Source organism: Aotus nancymaae, unplaced genomic scaffold, assembly GCF_030222135.1.
Source record: "Aotus nancymaae isolate 86718 unplaced genomic scaffold, 86718_ANA_hifiasm-v0.15.2.pri h1tg000040l, whole genome shotgun sequence".
In the NCBI taxonomy this organism is placed as follows: Eukaryota; Metazoa; Chordata; class Mammalia; order Primates; family Aotidae; genus Aotus; species Aotus nancymaae.
In genome coordinates, this window is record NW_026988454.1 from 13,714,357 (window position 1) to 13,733,158 (window position 18,802).

An 18,802-nucleotide genomic window follows, 5' to 3' on the forward strand; every position below is an offset into this window, starting at 1 on the left:
TAAATCATGATACCTCACTACCTTGTAATTTAACACAACAAAATAAGAACTGTAAGGCAGAGTCTGGACAACGGGGAGTACAGGTTACAAAAGAGAAAAGGGACCTAGATTTATCTGACATGAAAATAGAGGGTTTCTTACTCTACGGTGAGTTTTACAGTAATTCTACACTTAAGTTTTGGCCACTGAACTAGACTTGCCGGTTGTTATGAATTTGGATAAAATTCTATTCAGAAGAGAAAAGATGACCAAAATAAAAAGCCTACCTCTTGGGATTGTAGTACAAATTGCATAAATTAATCCATATCAAAGCATTTTGCGAATTGCAAACTGTGACACTAAATTTACTTTATAGGAGGCAATCACTAAGTGTTAAGTGATTGAAAGAAAATATTAATCCAACATGTTATGTGGTTTTCCTAATGTATAAAAAGAAGGAAAGCATCCAACCTGTGACTACCTCTGCCAAAAATGCTTGACTTAGTCATGAGGGAACAATCAGGCAAATCCAAACTGAGGGCTGTTAGGCAAAGCAACCGGCCTGGACTCTACGAAAACGTGTCATGAGAGGTAAAAGGAGACTATAGACATGCCTTGGTAATCCTTGATTAAATCCCGGATTTAAAATAAGGTATAACAAATCTTCCACACTGAAACAGACATTAGTGATAAAATTGGAACATTTGGACTGTATATAGATAACATTGTGTCAATTTAAAATTTCCTGAGTGTGACCATTATTAATTACGTAACTATGGTAGGATCATTACTCTTAGGAGGTATGTGCTAAAGTATGTAAGAGTAAACCATCTTTAGGTCTACCAGTGGCTTAAATGGTCCAGCAAAATGTTTAGATATGCAGAGAGATAAAGCAAACATGGAAAACTGTTATAATTTGGGAATCAAGGTGAAAGCCATCTCATTGCTACCTATTCCTACAAAGTTTCTATAGTTTTAAACATTTTCAAAATAAAATTTTGGAAAAAAGTTTAAAAAATCCTAGTACTCAAGTAGATTGAGTTATTAAAATACAGATCTTGAAATGTATCCTTTACAGATCATGTCTTCCTACCACTTTATTATTCTGTGTGATGTAAATATATAGATTTAAAAAAAGAAAAATCTGTGTTTTTATAAATATATGCTTTAGGCAATGAATGGAATTGTTGTTACTAATTTGAACATTTTCCCACTGGAAAAATTCCAAGAAAATGGATAGAAGTTCTCAAGCCGTGAAAGAATGTGCACATCTTTCATGGTATTTAAAAGTAAAGTAAAAATGTATCATTGGGTGAGTTCAGAGGCTTAGAACATTATTTTTAACTATCCTCTTTAGAAAAAAATTCCATTTTGAGGATCTCAATTTAATGATTTCGTGATAATTTGCTTCCCAGATCTTCTTTCCTATGAGATAAAACTTTTGTTTTCATTTTTTGAGAGAGACATTGGGAAGTTATTGTTAGCAGAGGTGACTCTGTACAGACTTGTTTACTAGAGTTATTTATGTATTTATGAGTTGATTGATTTATTTTTCTTTTTCTGTTTTTTTTTTTTTCTGCCTCTCAGAAGGAGGAATATACCATGGCTATCAAAGTACTTTAGAACTTTAATTATATGAAGAGTCTGTTTTACAAGCAATTGTGTGGGTTTAGATGCCCAAGTATAAATTGAATGCTTTAGAAATGGGGTACTTACTGCAGCAACTTGACTCTTCCCTCCTGGAAGGAATTGAGGGGCATGACATAGAGTGAGGGACTGAGGCAAGTTGTTGAGCAGGAGTGAGAGCTTATTAAAAAGTTTTAGAGCAGGGACAAAAGGAGGTAAAGTACATTTGGGAAAGTGCCAAGCAAACAACTTGAGAGATCCAAGTGCCCTGTTTGCTTTGGCTCGGGGTTTACACATTGGCATGGTGCAGGGGTTTCCGTCTCTCCCTCCCCTGATTCTTCCCTCAGGGCAGGCTTTCCGCATGTGTAGTGGCCTGCTAGCACTTGAGAGGAGAGCATGCTCGTGTGTTTACTGAAGTGCGTGCTCACTTGAGGCATTTTTCCCTTACCAGCCACGTGTTCCTGGAGGGAGGTCATATACCAGTTAAACTCTGCCATTCTGCCTCTTACTGCACATGCTTGGGCCCATTGGCCAACTGCTGAGATCTCATCAGGAAGCTGATGATCACCAGCTTCAAGTGTTTCCTATCTGTTGGGAGACGGCCTTTCCCTGGCACCAGCTGCCGTCAATTATTATTTTAGAGAGACAGTTTAACAACTGCCTGACCATCACCTGATGGTTTAACTTTACCTGACATTCCTGGGTGCTGGTGGTAATGGGACTTTCCTGACCTGTTTGTGTTTGCTGAGCTATCTACTCTAACATTATCACGATGACCAACTTACTATTTTGTTGCTGCTTCTTGGGGTTGATGTGGTGGGATTCTGATTTTCTCCTAGGTGATTAAGTCCAGGCAGAAATCTCATGGCTCACTTTTCTCTTTCTCTCTCTCTTTTTTTTCCCCCGTAAAGGTCAAAGACAACAGAACTGGACCAAGAAAGTTCATAACTTTTTGGTATGTAATTGAAAACTCTTTGCAACAAATTCTTCCTCTTTAGTGATATTTATGACCTGAAAGGCCTGAGTTTCTCTTTGTTATTCTAATTTGGAATTAAATTAGTGTAGCCTAGATGTGTTTATCCCTAGGCTAGGATTTAAGCAGAGGGAAGTTAATAGTATTGATAAATTGCTAACTATCTTTGGTCCTCCGAAGATTACTTTTCAGTGGGAGACTTGTCTACTGAAGTCATTTATTTATTTATTTGTTGATTTTTTTTTTCTTTTTGCCTCTCTCAGAGTAAGGAATATACCATCACTATCAAAGTACTTTAGAACTATAATTACATGAAGAGTCTGTTTTACAAGCAATTGTGTGTGTTTAGATGCCCAAGTATAAATTGAATGTTCTAGAAATGGGATACTTACTGATTTAAATTTACCAATAATTACAATTAAATATTTATATTTAATAATGACAGTACAACAGTGAAATAATCTTAAGATGTCCCCCACCTCTAAAGTTTATAGGTTTATTCCTAATGATCTAGGAAAGACTGGAGTTGAATACCTATATAATTCTTCTCATTATTCCTCTGATTTTCTATTATGAAATGATTTTAAAAGAATTATGTGTCTTAGACTTCCTTCTCACTGGGGTATCCATCCTTTATTTGGTTTAATTCTTTTATTTATTTATTTATTTTTTGAGCCAATGTCTCACTTTGTCTCCGAGACTGGAGTGTAGTGGCATGATCACAGCTCACTGCGGGCTTGACCTTCCAGGCTCACGTGATTCTCTCACCTCAGCTTCCCAAGTATGCCACCATGCCCAGTTAATTTTTAAAAATTTTTGTAGATACAAGGTCTCATTATGTTGCCCAGCCTGATCTCTAACTCCTGGCTTCAAGCAATCTTCTTGCCCTGGCCTCCCAAACAGCTAGGATTATAGGCGTGAGCCCTTGCACGAGGCCTTAATATTTTTTTTCTTTTTTTTAAGAGATGAAACACAATTTTAAACTTTCTGGGGAATTCAAAGGAAACATTATTTTCACAGTTATCTGTTAAGGACACACTTTTTGTGAGTCTATAGATGTAACTAAAATTCTGGTAAATTTTCAGGAAGTATTAGTATATTAACTTAAATACTATTATTTTTCTATGACCCAGACAACAATCACTATTGTTCCCAGTATGTAGTTGCTACCATTTCCAATTATGTTGCAACTGTCTTTGAAATATTGTTAGTCATAACTCATTAGTCACCAGTGTGCCTTTTGGTGACCATTGTCCTTCTCTTTCTTGTTTTGTAGTTATTAAAACCTGTTGTCCTGGTTGTCTGACTCATGAGCATACAGATTAGTTTTGGTGCATACCTTAGTTGTTTGGATGTCTTCTGAGACATAAATTCTGTTGTCTCATGTATACAAAATATGTGCATTTACTGATGAGTCAGTCAGTAAGATGCCTGCATGGCCTTCTGCGTAAAGAATGCTTTATTTACCATAAAATTTGATGTGTTGTTGAGGAATTTTAAGTGATGCTTTTTATACTCATATTTTCATCGATGATTTACAAAACTGGTTTCCCTAACATACTGACAAAAGTGGGTGCTTTTTCTATCTTCAAAAGTTGTCAAGTATGTTTTCTAGTGTAATGCTTCTGGCTCTCAGATTAGAGACCTCCTCATCACAGTGGGCATCTAGTAAGAGCACGGCGTGTTATAGGAAGCTGCGTTTGTTGGAAGACTGAATTAGATGAACTTTATAGTCTCTTGTAATAAAATAAGAGGCAGCACAATGGTACAGAGGGGAGGCTCTGAGTTCAGAGGGCTGGGGTTTGAATCTTATCTCTGACACAGATACACACCAATCTGTGCGACCTTGGGCACATTACTTAACCTTTATGCACTTGACTTTCCTCTTCTGTTAAATGGAGACTAATAGTACCTTCCACAGCTGGTGTAAGGATTTATTGAGTTAATATGAATATAGCTCTTAGAACAATATCTGGTACATAATTAAGCACTTAATAAATGTTAGTTATGATGGTATATTAGTCAGTTCCCACACTGCTATAACGAATTACCTGAGAATGTGTAATTTATAAAGAAAAGAGGTTTGATTGGCACACAGTTCTGCGAGCTGCACAGGAAGCATGGCTGGGGAGGCGTCAGGAAACTTACAATCATGGTGGAAGGCAAAGGGGAAGTTGGCACAATCATCACATAGCAGAGCAGGACAGAGAGAGAGAGAGAAAGGGAAGTGCTATACACTTTTTATATTTTATTTATTTTTATTTTTTAATTTTAAAAAACAGAGATGTTGCCCAGACTGATCTCAAACTCCTGAGCTCAAGCGATCTGTTATATACTTTTAAACAACCAGTTCTCACGAGAACTCACTATCATGAGAACAACAAGGGGGAAATCCACCCCCATGATCGAGTTACCTCCCATCAGGCCCCTCCTTCAACACTGAAGTTCAATTCAACATGAGATTTGGGTGGGGACACAGGGCCATATCAGATGGTGATAAATGATCTTGTCATCAGCCCTGACCTTTAAGATTGGAGTGCACCTTGCAATGATTGGTATGAATTTCCAACAACTTATTTCTTCAGATGTCCTTGTGTACTGCTGTGGTTTCACCTGATGCTAACGTGAAGGCAAAGCTCAGACTCTTCACCTCTTTCTACTGAAACTGACACTGTGGTGTCACTTATTCCATCACACTGCTCTCCCCATTTTACAGGCTCCACCTCTCCTCTTCCCCTCACTGCCTCATTGCAGGTCTTTCTATACACATCCAAACACTGCTGCATTTCAGATTTTACGCCAAAGGGGCTTATGATGATATTTTTCTAGCAAAGTCAAATGTTTACATAAGAGAAAGTCTTGAACCAGCTACTAGGATAATAAAATGTCCTCCAACTTGGCATGTTAACAATTTTCATCTTTTACTCCTGTCATTAAGCAATACTGAAGGAACCTTGTTTATCTAGTCACTCTAATAAATTATAGACATAGTTCTTTTTTAATTTTTTCAAGATGGAATTTCGCTCTTGTTGCCCAGGCTGGAGTGCAATGGTGTGATATCTGTTCACAGCAACCTCAGCCTCCTGGGTTCAAGCAATTCTCCTATCTCAGCCTCCCGAGTAGCTGGGATTACACGCATGCACCACTGTGCCCGGCTAGTTTTTTGTATTTTTAGTAGAGACAAGGTTTCTCTATGTTGGTCAGGCTGGTCTCGAACTCCTGACCTCAAGTGATCCACCCGCCTTGACCTCCCAAAGTGCTGGGATTACAGGTGTGAGCCACCGTGCCCAGCCAGAGATAGTTCTTTTTAAAAATTTTTAATTTTACTTTAAGTTCTGGGATACATGTGCAGAATGTGCAGGTTTGTTACATAGGTATACATGTTGTGGTTTGCTGCATCTATCAACCTGTTATCTAGGTTTTAAGCCCTGCGTGCATCAGGTATTCGCCCTAATGTTCTCCCTTCACTTGCCCCCTGCCCCCAACAGGCCCTGGTGTGTGATAGATATAGTTCTTAGTTCAAAGATGTGTAGCGGGAGCAAACAGTTCATAGCATAGTTTTCATTCACATGTGCCTACATTTTTGGCCCCATGATTATTTCAAGTTCTCCACAGATTTCTCACGTACAGAATGCTTGTCTAATTATTTTGACATATTCCTGCTGGGCGGTAAATATTGTGGAGTTTTATGTGAATGCATTTGAACATCAGGTTATATTTTTCTTACTATTTTTTACTTGCTATGGCTTATGAAACTTATGTTTTAAGACTTGCTTAATTTTGATTTATGTTACCAAGTGATTCAAGGTGTCAATGGACTTTTTCCAGAACAGAAATGTGTGGGGCCAGGTCTCACACCTCTAATAAAGAAACAACTCAGACTCCAAGGGTTCTTTGCCTTATTTTAAAATAAACCCTGTTAAAATCTTGTGTGCTGGCAGTGAAGAAATAGATGACCACATATATTTTCTTCTTGAAGGCTCATAATTTTTGTGCATATGTGTGCAAAATATAACAACGTGAAAAGAATGTGGGCAACTAGATTACAGAAAAAGAACTGGCTGAAAGAATATTTATATGGAGATTATTCTTTGAAAACAGAATCTATAAGCTTTCCAGATTATTGAGAGGGCAGGTTAACATTTGAGCCATTGTTTTCTTGGTTAATACTATTTTTGCTTTTTTAAAATTTTAGCTAAAAAATATGGGTATAGCTTTCTAAAAGATAGAATCCAATTTCAAAAATGATGAGGAATTAATTGAAAATCTCAAAGTCTTTTGAGATTATTTCCACAAATTATTAGGGCATTTCCTCAGAAAATTTTCTGCATTTATTGTATGTAGATAGTGAGGAAAAAGGAAAAGAAAAGAGCAAGCTTTCTCAGCAAGTGAAAGGTTTCTTGTTGCCATTTTCATTTTCCCTGAGTTTATTATCCTCAGTAGGGATATCAATGTCTTTCCTAATAAAATCACCTTCCAGCCAAAGGGTTTAAAAAGGCAACTACCTACCTTGGGTATATGTCAGTTTACACAGAAAAAATTTAAACAGAGCTTGGAGAAATACAGGAAAGACTTTTGTTAATAATTAGTAAGGCACAGGAGCTCTTATTAGACTAGACTGGGCTATGCTGAGTAACTGGAGTAACTCTGATTAACCTGGAGTAACTCTGATTTCTTTTTTTGTTTTTGAGACAGAGTCTCACTCCGTCACCAGGCTGCAGTGCAGTGCGCAGTCTCGGCTCACCACAACCTCCGCCTCCTGGGTTCAAGTGATTCTCCTGCCTCAGCCTCCCTGGTAGCTGGGACTGTAGTTGTATACCACCATGCCCAACGAAGTTTTGTATTTTTAGTAGAGACAGTGTTTCACCATGTTGGCCAGGATAGTCTTGATCTCTTGACCTCATGATCCATCTACCTCGGCCTCCCAAAGTGCTGGTATTACAGGTGTGTGCCACCGCTCCTGGCCAACTCTGATTTCTTACCCACACTGTATGTTCACTGCTGGTCATCAGGAGGGGAGGGCTCTTCTACTCCACACAGTCACTCAGGGATCCAGGCTGATGAAAGCTCCACCATCCTACAACTCTACCATATCAATAGGTAACTTCAGAGTTGGCCATGACACAGAAGGAGGGTATGGGGCACTCATACACTTCTCCAGACAGAAAGCGATGACATCACCTCTGCCCAGTCCCCATTGGCCAGAACTACTCACATGGCCTCTCCTAATGCAGGGTCCTGGGAGGTCTTCCTGGAGGCTGAGGGAGGAGAGGAGAACTATACATAGAGCACACTAGCAGTTTATTGTCTGATGAAATGTGCTGCAAAGATATCATATCCAGTATTTCTCTACAACACTTTTCCTTTCTAAATCAGTCACACTTACACTTCCTTTTGTTCTAGGTAATTATTTTAATATTTTTAAATTAACTTCACATTTTTTACTTTCTCACTTTGGGTGAGAATAAGTGAAACAAAGATTATGAAGAAGGAAATCGTGAAGGCATAGATATAATCAACAGTGGAAAAACGTCTAGTAACCTTTTAGCCTTCATCTGTTTATAGACTTCGTTTGTGTTATTAATAGTACTTTCTTTTTTCTCAACAAAATCATTACTTGAAATTAAATGCAACTGCAAATATGTGAGGATTGATTACAAAATCAATTCAAGGGATATCAAGCTAGAAATATGAAACTATACTTGCACAGTTTCAGTAGACTGGATTTTATTTGTACTTCTAGTCTTAATTACCTGCTCATCTTTCCCTGAATCTTAATCTCATGTTCTTTTCCTTCTTCTATCTCATGTTTTTCTTTTTAAATGTCTTTGTCAGCTTATTAAAGTTTTTTACCAAGCAATGTTTTCATGTTGGGCACATAAGGAATAAACAAACATGTCAAAAATGTGTTTATTTTGCACTCGCACTTGATTGTATGTTTGGTTGGATATAGAACTTCATGTACAAATTTATTTTCACTCAGAACTTCAAAGGCATTACTCCCCTATTCTTCAGCATCCCATCTTGCACAAAAAATCTAATGCTGTTCTTGTTCTCGTTTAGAGATGGTACATTTTAATTCTGTCTATAAACTTTTAGAATTTTCTGTGTACTTTGAAATTCTGAAATTTCACAAGACATAGTCAAATGTACATTTTTATTTGAGGCAGAGTTTCACTCTTGTGCTCCAGGCTGGGGTGCAATGGTGTGCGCGATCTCGACTGACTGCAATCTCTGCTTCCCAGTTTCGAGTGATTCTCCTGCTTCTCAGCCTCCAGAGTAGCTGGGATTACAGGCATGCACCACCATGCCCAGCAAATTTTAAATTTTTATATTTTTAGCAGAGACATGGTTTCACCATGTTGGCCAGGCTGGTCTTGAACTCCTGACCTCAAGTGATCGGCCTGCCTCAGCCTCCCAAAGTGCTGGGATTACAGGTGTGAGCCATTGCTCCCGGCCTTAATTTTTAAATTTGTTTTGTTGAGATGGGGATTCTCACTGTGTTGCCCAAGCTGTTCTCACACTCCTGGCCTGAAACAATCCTTTTGCCCTGGCCTCCCAAAGTGTTGGGATTACAGGTATAAACCATAGTACCTGGCCTAGTTCTCACTTTTCAAAATAACTTTTATTTTGAAATATATATACAGTGGAAAACATGAAACAAATGAAATAGCTAGATGATTTATCATGAAGTTTAAATCTTTGCAACTGCCACTTGAGTCAAGAAATAGAATACCATTGGGATCGCAGAATCCCCTCTTGTACCCCTTCCAATAAATAATTCCTGACAGCCTTTCAAAGGTTACCACTTTTCTGTCATTTGTGGTCATTGTGGTTGCATTTTATTATAATTTTATGACCCAAGTACACTTCCCTAAACACTATGATCTAGTTTTGCCTGCTCTATTATTTTATATAAATGGAATCATATCGTTTATATTCTTTTGTGTCTAGCTCCTTTCTCTCAATGTTATGTCACTGTGGATAGAAGTAGTCTTTTTCTTTTTGATTGCTATGTAGTTAATTGTAATGACTGTATCACAATTTATGTATTCATTTTCCTACTGATGGACATTTGGCAATTTTTTTAAAACAATTTTTTATTATTTACTTTTTTGTAGAGATAGAATTTCACTTTGTTGCCCAGGCGGTCTTGAACTCTTGGCCTCAAGGGATCCTCCCATGTTGGCCTCTCGAAGAACTGGGAGTATAGGCATGAGCCACCATGCCCAACCCTGTTTTTCGTTCTGGTTGTCATTAATGAACTGGATAGAACCATTGTTACACGTTTTCAGCATACATTTGCACACACATCTGAGGTATGAACACCTGAGAGTGAAGGTTGTAAGCAGACACCATGCATGTAATTAGCCTTAGCAGATGTGGCCAAACACCTTTCCAAAATAACTTACCACTGGCAATGTTTTGAGGTTTCACTGGTTCTATAATTTTGCCAACACTTGGTATTGCCGGTCTTTTAAAATGACACTATTTTGTGGCTGATTATGTTTCATTGCTGTTCTGCCTTGCATTTCCTTGGTTGTTAATGAGGTTAAGTGTCTCTCCTACGTATATTGGCTAATGGATTTTCCTTCTTCGTGAAAGGCCTAGTAAGTCTTTTCTCATCTTTGTCTTGGGTTTTCTGCCTGTTCCTTATCGATTCATGGGAGTTCTTTGTAGATTCCGGATGCGTGGTCTCGCGCAGGTTGTATGTATGGTGCAGATCTCTTCTCATTCATTTGCTTGTTTTCTCAGTCCCTAAGGTTGTCTCTTGATGAATGGGAATTTTTCCAGTGTGTTTCAACTTACAGCTTTTCCTTTATGGTTAGAACCAGTGGGGGAAATGACAGTATTTTCCATAGATAATACTGACTGAGATAATTGGCTATTAATTTAAAAGATGAAACTTGATCCCTATTTGAAACCATAATAGAAAATCAACTGCAAGTAGATTGTAGCTCTAATAAGGAAGACAATACAATTTGTAGAAGGAAAAGTAGGACAATATCCTTATGACGACAGAATAATAAAGATAACAGCAAAGGAAAAGCATTAGCCAGAGTCATCGTCACAATATTAAGTCTTCCAATGAATGAACATGACATCTTTCCATTTATTTGTGCCTTTTTAAAGTTTCTTTCAAAAATTGATTTCTTCATGGACGTCTTACATGTCTTTTATTAGATTCATTCTAATGTATTTCGATTTTTATGATATTGCTATCTTCTTAAAAATTTTACTTTCAAACTGTTTGTGGATGGTAGAAATGAGATTGATTTTAACATTGGCTTTTGGCTTTGTAGCTAGCAACCTTCTTATGTCCACTTTATTTATTTATTTTTGAGACAGGGTTTGGCTCTGTCACTTAGGCTGGAGTGTGGTGGCACAATCTTAGCTCACTGCAACCTCCAGCCCCTAGGTTCAAGTGATCCTCTCACCTCAGCCTCCTAAATGGCTGGGACCACAGGTGCACACTACCATGACCAGCTATTTTTTTCTTTGTATTTTTGGTAGAGATGGGGTTTCTCCATGTTGCCCAGGCTGGTTTTGAAGTCCTAAGCCCCAGCAATTTGCCTACCAGAGCCTCCCAAAATGCTAGGATTACTGGCATGAGTCACCACACCTGGTGCACCTTTTAATTTTAATTATTAATGTGTAGATTCTTTCTGCATGTAAAACTATATCATCTGAAAATACTGACAATCTTGATTTCTTACTTTTTAATCATAACTTTTACTGTTGTTTCCCAGTACTTTTGAGACCATGTTGTTGGGTGCTAGTGAGAATCTTTGGCTTATTCCTAATATCAAAGGAAAGGGTTTCAACGTGTCACCATCAAACACATGATGTAGGAATAAGGACCTTCTTGCTTATTGGAAACAATGGAGTAAGAACCTTTTTGTTTTGACTATGGCAGGAATTTGGAGAGGGCTTTGCTTGGCAGTTCATCTTTGACCCGTGTGGCTTTAGCTGGGGTGGTTAGGAAGGGAGGATCTCTTCTTTCAAGATCACTTTTCCATCCATACTTCTGGATCCCTGGCATCTCTTAGATTCCCATTCTCTACTTGGCATCTCATTGTCCTGGGCCTGCCCACAGGGCGTGGCTCTTTGCAGCACAGCAGCGTCAGAGGAGCTGGAGCTGGTGAATGTCAGTCTGGCTTCCACTAGAGCACGTTCCTCTTTCAGATGTAAAATCCCGTGAAGTTGAGTCCATGAGGTCATAGAAATTACAATTCAACGTATCTGTTTCATTGAAAATCAATTTCCAATTGGAACTTTTTTTTCCACACAGGAGTTTAAAAATAATAATCTAAATGTTTGTCATAGCTGAATTTTAGTATTATGGAGTAAAGAAAAAATCGGTGATTCCTTCTATTTTTTGATGACAGACTTTTACTTTGGAAGTTAAATGAAGGTATCTAGGGCAGGAGGGAGAGAAGAAGGTGCCCGTGTGCGTGGAAGGTAAGGAGGTGGGCGCAGCATGGTGTGTAGGTTAAGTGTGAGTGAGAAAGTGAGCACATAAAGACGAGAGTGGGTGGACCACAGGAAGCTGGGTTGACCAGAGGAAGCTGGATGGAAAAAAAAAAGTCTTTGGCTTTACTTAATTAAAAGCAAGAAAAAAGCAACCCAAAGACAAGTGGAAAATCTCACAGGCAAAGTCTATAAAGGGATGGAAACAAGAAATAAGCCCACATGTGTTCAGGGAAAAGTAAAGTGGCTGGCCAATTGCAGTCTGCTCTGTAATTTTTCCATTGCTTCTCAGTACTTTATATAGTAAGATAGTCTAATTAACAACAACCACCACCACCAATGAAAGAGCCAATGCTTCCTGGAAAAACAAACAAAATTTTCTTTTTAAAAAGTTAGAGTTCTGAGTTTATGATTCTAGTGGTTAAAAAAAATACTGTATTGAAATTGAAAGAATGTTGGCCTGGTGCAGTGGTTCACACCTGTACTCCCAGCAATTTGGGAGGCTAGGGCAGGCAGATCCCCTGAGGTTGGGAGTTCGAGACCAGCCTGACCAATATGGTGAAACCTGTGTCTACTAAAAATACAAAATTAGCTAGGTGTGGTGGCACATGCCTGTAATCTCAGCTACTTGAGAGGCTGAGGCAGGAGAACTGCTTGAACCTAGGACGTGGAGATTGTGGTGAGCCGAAATCATACCGTTGTACTCCAGCCTGGGAAACAAGAGTGAAACGCTGTCTGAAAACAAACAAACAAACAAACAAACAAACAAGCAAACAAACAAACAACAAACAAAGAATGTCAAATTAGGGAGTCAGGGCGATTTAATGTTTTGTCTCAAGCTAAATATTGTACCTTGGTGTTTTTCCACTAGGTGTCTCTTTGCATACATGTTATGATTCCAGAGAAAGTGAATCTATTCCTGAAGGCATTTGCTTATGTGGATTGTGTCAACAAATATCTCAATTTGGGGTGGGGGGTATTTAAAAATGACTTTAATTTAACAGTTCTTCCTAAAGAATAAATAGGTGTGTTTTAGTGGCATCTCTTGTTCTTGCTTTAGATATTTTGGAGACACTAACTCAGATTTGTCAGCAGATGCAAAATTGAGGTCCTTGTGCCTGTGTGGTTAGCAGTGTGATATGGTGCAAGTCTTCCATCTGCCATGTGGGATTCTGACCAGGACGTGAGCCCTTCGTAATTTCTGAATGAAGCCTCACCTAGGATGCACAATTCCCAAACAAGATGTGTGCAGCTCTTCAGTGTCTCTTTCTGAGAGCTGTATGCCCTGCTGATCAGACCCTTCCAGACCACACCATGGCAGCTGGTCTGTGATTCCACGAGTAGCTCTTTGGGCAGTCACATTATCACTGTGGGTCACCTTAGGTCCCTCTGAATTGTCTAAATTTAGTAAATAGCTTACTCATTCTAACTTGTCCTAAAGTTGAAGCAGGGCCAATGTAAGATGACAGATATTTATTAGGTGCCTACTGCATGTCTTGCCTTGAGTGTCTGTAAAAATTATTAGACTCATTCGTTCTCTAAGAATGTAATGAGATCAACTGTTTACAAAACGAAAAAACAAAAACAAAAAAATCTGCTTCTAAGGATAATTTGAAAAGGCAAAGATTATTTTGAGATAGCACTGCTGATGACCACAGGGCTCTGGACCTAGAGTTTGAAAATCTGAATTCGAATTTGGCTTTAACTTGCTAGCTATGTAAACTAGGTAGTCTACCCAATCTGTATATTAATTTCTTCATCTGTAAAGATGTAAGTTATGTTACTTTGCAGCATTACTGTGAAGACTGAAGATAGTTTGCAGTAGTTCTGCCAAATATCATAAAAGTCCCCAAGAGAAGTCACCCTATTCTGGGTAAAGCAGCCCTTATCATGGTGATATACAGTAGTTTAACTCCTTATGATCTCTCTTGTCTGATAACCCTTGGGCACGCCCTTTGTAAAATTACAAGGCCCCTAAAATGATATTTCTTTCTTTATTTTTTTGAGATGGAGTCTCTCTCTGTTGCCCAGGCTGGAGTGCAGTGGCATGATCTTAGCTCACTGCAACCTCCGCCTCCCAGGTTCAAGTGATTCTCCTGCATCAGCCTCCCAAGTAGCTGCGATTACAGGCACTTGCCACCATGCCCAGCTATTTTTTTTTTTTTTTTGTAATTTTAGTAGAGATGGGGTTTTGCCATGTTGGCCAGGCTGGTTTTGAACTCCTGGCCTCAAGTGATTCACCCACCTTGGCATCCCAAAGTGCTAGGATTACATAGGTGTGAGCCACTGCACCCGGCTCCTAAAATGATATTTCTTAAGGAAAAGTCTAGCCAGACCAAAGGGGATTTGGCTCCAACTGCCTTCTAGCCAGTCAATGTCCAGTTGCAGAGTCCTGTGCTGTATGGAATATAGTTGCTCACTTTGGTGTAAAGCGTATTGAATGAGATAACGTTTGGCAAAGTAGAAATAAAGTGACTGGCTGCCTCCGAGCCATGCACACTGTCTGAATTTCACTAAGTAGAAAAATATATTATCTTCTGTAAAGAGAAAATATGATTATTATTCATTTGGAGAAATAGAGAGATGCAGATTGCAGAAAGATAAGGGACATCACTTGCTATTCCTATCTGGCTCATCCTAGAGCACTGTATCAGCTCTTGCCCCACAGGCGGGAGTGAAGAGAACTCGGAATCGGGGATGTTGGGGAATATCCTAGCAGGGACCTGGAAGGAGCCAGGCTGTGCTCATGGGACAGATTGTAGTAGATTGCAGTGGGCCTAATAATTGATACCTTGTCTAGGAGCTACCAATGCTTCCCGTGTCCTTATTAGGGAGCTGGTGCCCTTTTTCTTATGTAGCAGCTTGAGGACAGTACAAACTTCGGAGGTGCCTCCTTGAGTTTCAATCCCAGTCCCTTAGAATCATACCTCAGCATACAGCTAGCTTGGATCTTAGAGTGACTGACTCCTAAAAGTTCCTTGAATCTGGAGCTGGCCTAGGAGAGGCAGATGTGATGGTGTGTTTTATCTGCATTGGTAAAAGTGAACGGAGCTGCCACTAGGGTGTGTGTTTGTGTGTCTTTGAGAGGCAGGTGCAAATAAGCTTCATGGGACCCCTGCCTATATATATAATTGGAATCATTGAATGTCTATCCCTGTTTTGGAGAACCAGGGACAACAATTGCTCTCCAGGTAGGTGTCATGGAACTTAACCATAGAACAAACCCAACTCTGTAGAAACAAGTTCCAGTGCTTTTCAGCGCATCTGGTCTACCCCAGGTTCTGGTGAAGGAAACCTTGATTAGGTGCAACCAACGCAGGGTGCATGTGGGCCAGGGCTAGGCTCTGGGTGTGGTGAGGAGGATTAGCCAGGGTGTGGCCCACAATAGGGCTCTGCTTGGCCCAACCTCATGGTGCCTGCAGGTGCAGACCATATTTTAGAAGTTTCACGTTCGGGAGGCCCACAGAAGGACAAGAGACCCCTGTAGCTGAGCAACTCGAGGGAGCTTTGTACCTCCAAGAAGGGCATGGCCAATAGCCATTGACGTTTGGTAGGCTCTTCCAGGATGTAAAAGAGGCAAATCGTTTGAGATGTCTTGCAGTTTGGCACCTGTTTGTTACTATGGTAAAATGGTCCACTGGGAGGAAAGGTTGACATTACTGGCTAAAAGAAAGTTTTCATCTCCCTTAGCTTTGTGGATTTTGTGTGTCTGAGCCTTGATTGTCAGGGCTGACAGCTTATGTGGGAATTTGGGAAGGGAAAGCAGGGAAGAGGCCTGCCAGTCTCCAGAGATGATGGATTGCAGTATTTTTATGGTGACGAAAATAAAGTCATTTTAAGCATCATAGTTTCTCTGTTTGAAAAAAGCTGTGGTTCTTAAAACCATCTGTCAATTCATCATCTAAGTGGAGAGAAGGCAGAAAAGAAATGCAATGAAATGAGTGGAAAAGACCACGATAGAAAAGAGAAGATAAATGAAAGAGAAAGAATGAGAATATTCTATAGCAAGTTAGAAAAGAGATTGGAATCAGAATGACGCTTTGAGCTTAAGTTAAAAAGAAAAAAGCTTAAAATAATTTAGATGAAGCTATTTTCTGCTTCATAAACTTCCTGAACAAAGTCACAACCCCACACCACCCCTGCCCCATATGTCACTGTACACAGGCAGGTAGGGAAGTCATCTTGTGTTTGCTTCTTTCTCTCCTGTTCTGCCTTGACAAGTGATATCTCCTACTAATTGGCAAAACAAATGGATTATCTCATGTCCTTTGCTCTTCAGTATGAACAAAGATGAATGTTCTCTTCTGTTTTCCATGGCATTGCTGTGATGGACTATCATTTAACAGAACATGCTCGCTTACACACAGTGCTTGTCATCAGTAGAGTGTGGACGTTTGCTGCCACATGGATTACCTGCTTGTTGATGATCGAGACTTTTGTCACGAGGATAACCAGCATTTTCTGTTTCCTTTCAGCTCTGGCTTCTAGATTAAGAATAATGCACATGGTTTGCTTGTGTTTGTGGACTTTCTATAAATCCATTTGCTGCTGTGATAATGTCTTGTCAAATGCTAGCATTGTGATTTTAAAGGATAAATTAATCTGTGGGTTTTAAAAATTTTAGTTCAAACCTGTTTTGTTTTCACTTAAGGCTCCATGAGAAACAGAATCAACCTAGCCCATATGGTATTTCAATTGAAAAATTGTCTCTAAATCACAATAAATCATCTTCTTTTTAAAAAATGTGTAAAATATCAGGCATGGTAGGTACTTACTTTACAGCATCACTCCAAAGATGATAATGTCTATTAGGGAATAACCAGGACAGTTACTTCTGCATCAGTTAAATCAATAAATCCCCTTCGTGGAATTTTTTTCTTGATTCTTAAAAAAATACCAATTATGCCAGCCTTCGTTATACATAGTGCATTTGTTGCAGATGGATATTCTTGGTTTATTTTCTGGGTTTAAAATAATATAGGACGAGAGTCCATATTTCTATCTTAAATAACTTACTAAACAATTTCTTAAATTGCTAGAACACGCCTGGTTTAAGAAGCATGCATTTTTTGACTAAAACAAAGTGGAATGATTCTTTGTTAATCTATATGAAAGAAAATCTCTTTGAAATTGACTTTATTACTCATTTGCTAATGAAACATATTTTCTACTTTCCAGTTACAGAGTTTATCAGGAATGCATTTTAGTTCATTTTACAAACTTAAACAATGAATGATTTCATTGGTTTGGCTATGTCTCACGTTGTGGTATGTTAAGAAATTGTTCTTTAAAGACGATAACTGTTTTAAATATGACTGAGATAACTAGTCTCTTAAACTCTGAAACAAGGCATCAAAAATGTCATTGGGTGAGTTGGCTGAGAGTTTAACCAGCCTTGAAGTGTGAAAGCTATTTTATTTGATGAAACCTGTTATCACACTTGTTCAATCCCTTTAGTTGTGTACTAATTCCATTAGGAAGAATAGTTTTGTATAATGAAGCTATTTCTAGGTAATGGCTCCCATTCTAGGTAATTGCTACCACTTACTAAGCATGCACTGTGCCCTGTGTGTTTCCCATGTGATATCTCATTTAATTCTCACAAACACCTTATGAGTTTCTTATTATTATTAAAAGAGGAGGCATCTGCCAGTCAGAGTGTTAAGTAATTTGCATAAGTTTTCACATTTAACAAGTGACAGAGTTGGGATTTGAACTTAAATCTGTTTGACTCTAATCCACATACACTTTAGTGCAGTAGTTATATTTTAGAGACAGAGTCTCACTCTAGTGTTCAGGATGGAGTGGCACAATCAAAGCTCATTGCAAACTTGAACTCCTGGGCTCAATGTATCCTCCCACCTTAGCCTCCTGAGTAGCTGGGACTATAGGTGCACATACCATACACTGCTAATTTTTAAATTTTCTATAAAAATAGGGGTCTTGCTATGTTGCCCAGACTGGTCTCACACTCTTGGTCTCAAGTGATCCTTCCATTTTGGTGTTCCAAACTGCTAGGATTACAGATGTGAGCCACTGCACCCAGCCCAGTTTAAAACATGTATTTTTGGCTGTGTACTGATAAAAGGACTTGGGAGCCTCATGTATTCCCTTGTACTTCACATTGTCACCTAAAGTTTTTGCATACATGTAGTTGAAAAGATGTGGTTTCTGGCATATAGTAAATATTAGTGACAAAAAAGGTTACACGTCTGTATGAAAGTAATCTATGCAATATAGATACTATAAAGAGTTGGTATGTCCCATAATTTTTTTAAAAAAGTAATCTTTAGGACTTGTACGTTTTACATTGTTTTCTTTTCTCTTGAAACTTGTGTTTTCATCCCACTATCATATGGATTTTTATCTTATTATATGGTATTTTTTCTTTAAGAGACAGGATCCCACTCTGTCACCCAGGCTGGAGTGACAGCAACCTTGACCTACCTTCTGAGGGATACTCCTGTCTCAGTCTCCCAACTACGTATACCAGCTGCCATGCCCAGCTGTTGTTGTTGTTTTTCAATAGAGATGGGGTCTTGCTATGTTGTCCAGACTGCTCTTCAATTCCTGACCTCAAATGATCCTCCTGCCTTAGCATCTCAAAGTTCTGGGATTACAGGCATGAGCCACTGTATATATTTTTATGCCTGAAAATACTTTATTGATAATTCTGTCATACATTTAAGCCAAAAGAATCTTTTTTTCATTTTTGTTTATTTTTGAAAAAAGGTCTGGCTCTGTCACCTAGGC

At 38.8% G+C, this 18,802-nt stretch overlaps 1 protein-coding gene across 3 annotated transcripts in view; it reads left to right on the forward strand.

Moving 5' to 3' along the window:
* The window catches only part of IPCEF1 (interaction protein for cytohesin exchange factors 1), a 190,345-nt gene that overhangs the window by 60,988 nt on the left and 110,555 nt on the right, over window positions 1-18,802 (forward strand). For 2 of the 3 annotated variants that reach the window (XM_012452080.2, XM_064360538.1), the window contains exon 2: window positions 2,517-2,560. The exons of the other annotated variant lie outside the window; for it this stretch is intronic. The gene's annotated coding sequence lies outside the window, so the exon portion shown is untranslated. The remainder of the gene's footprint in view (window positions 1-2,516; window positions 2,561-18,802) is intronic. 3 annotated transcript variants of the gene reach the window in all.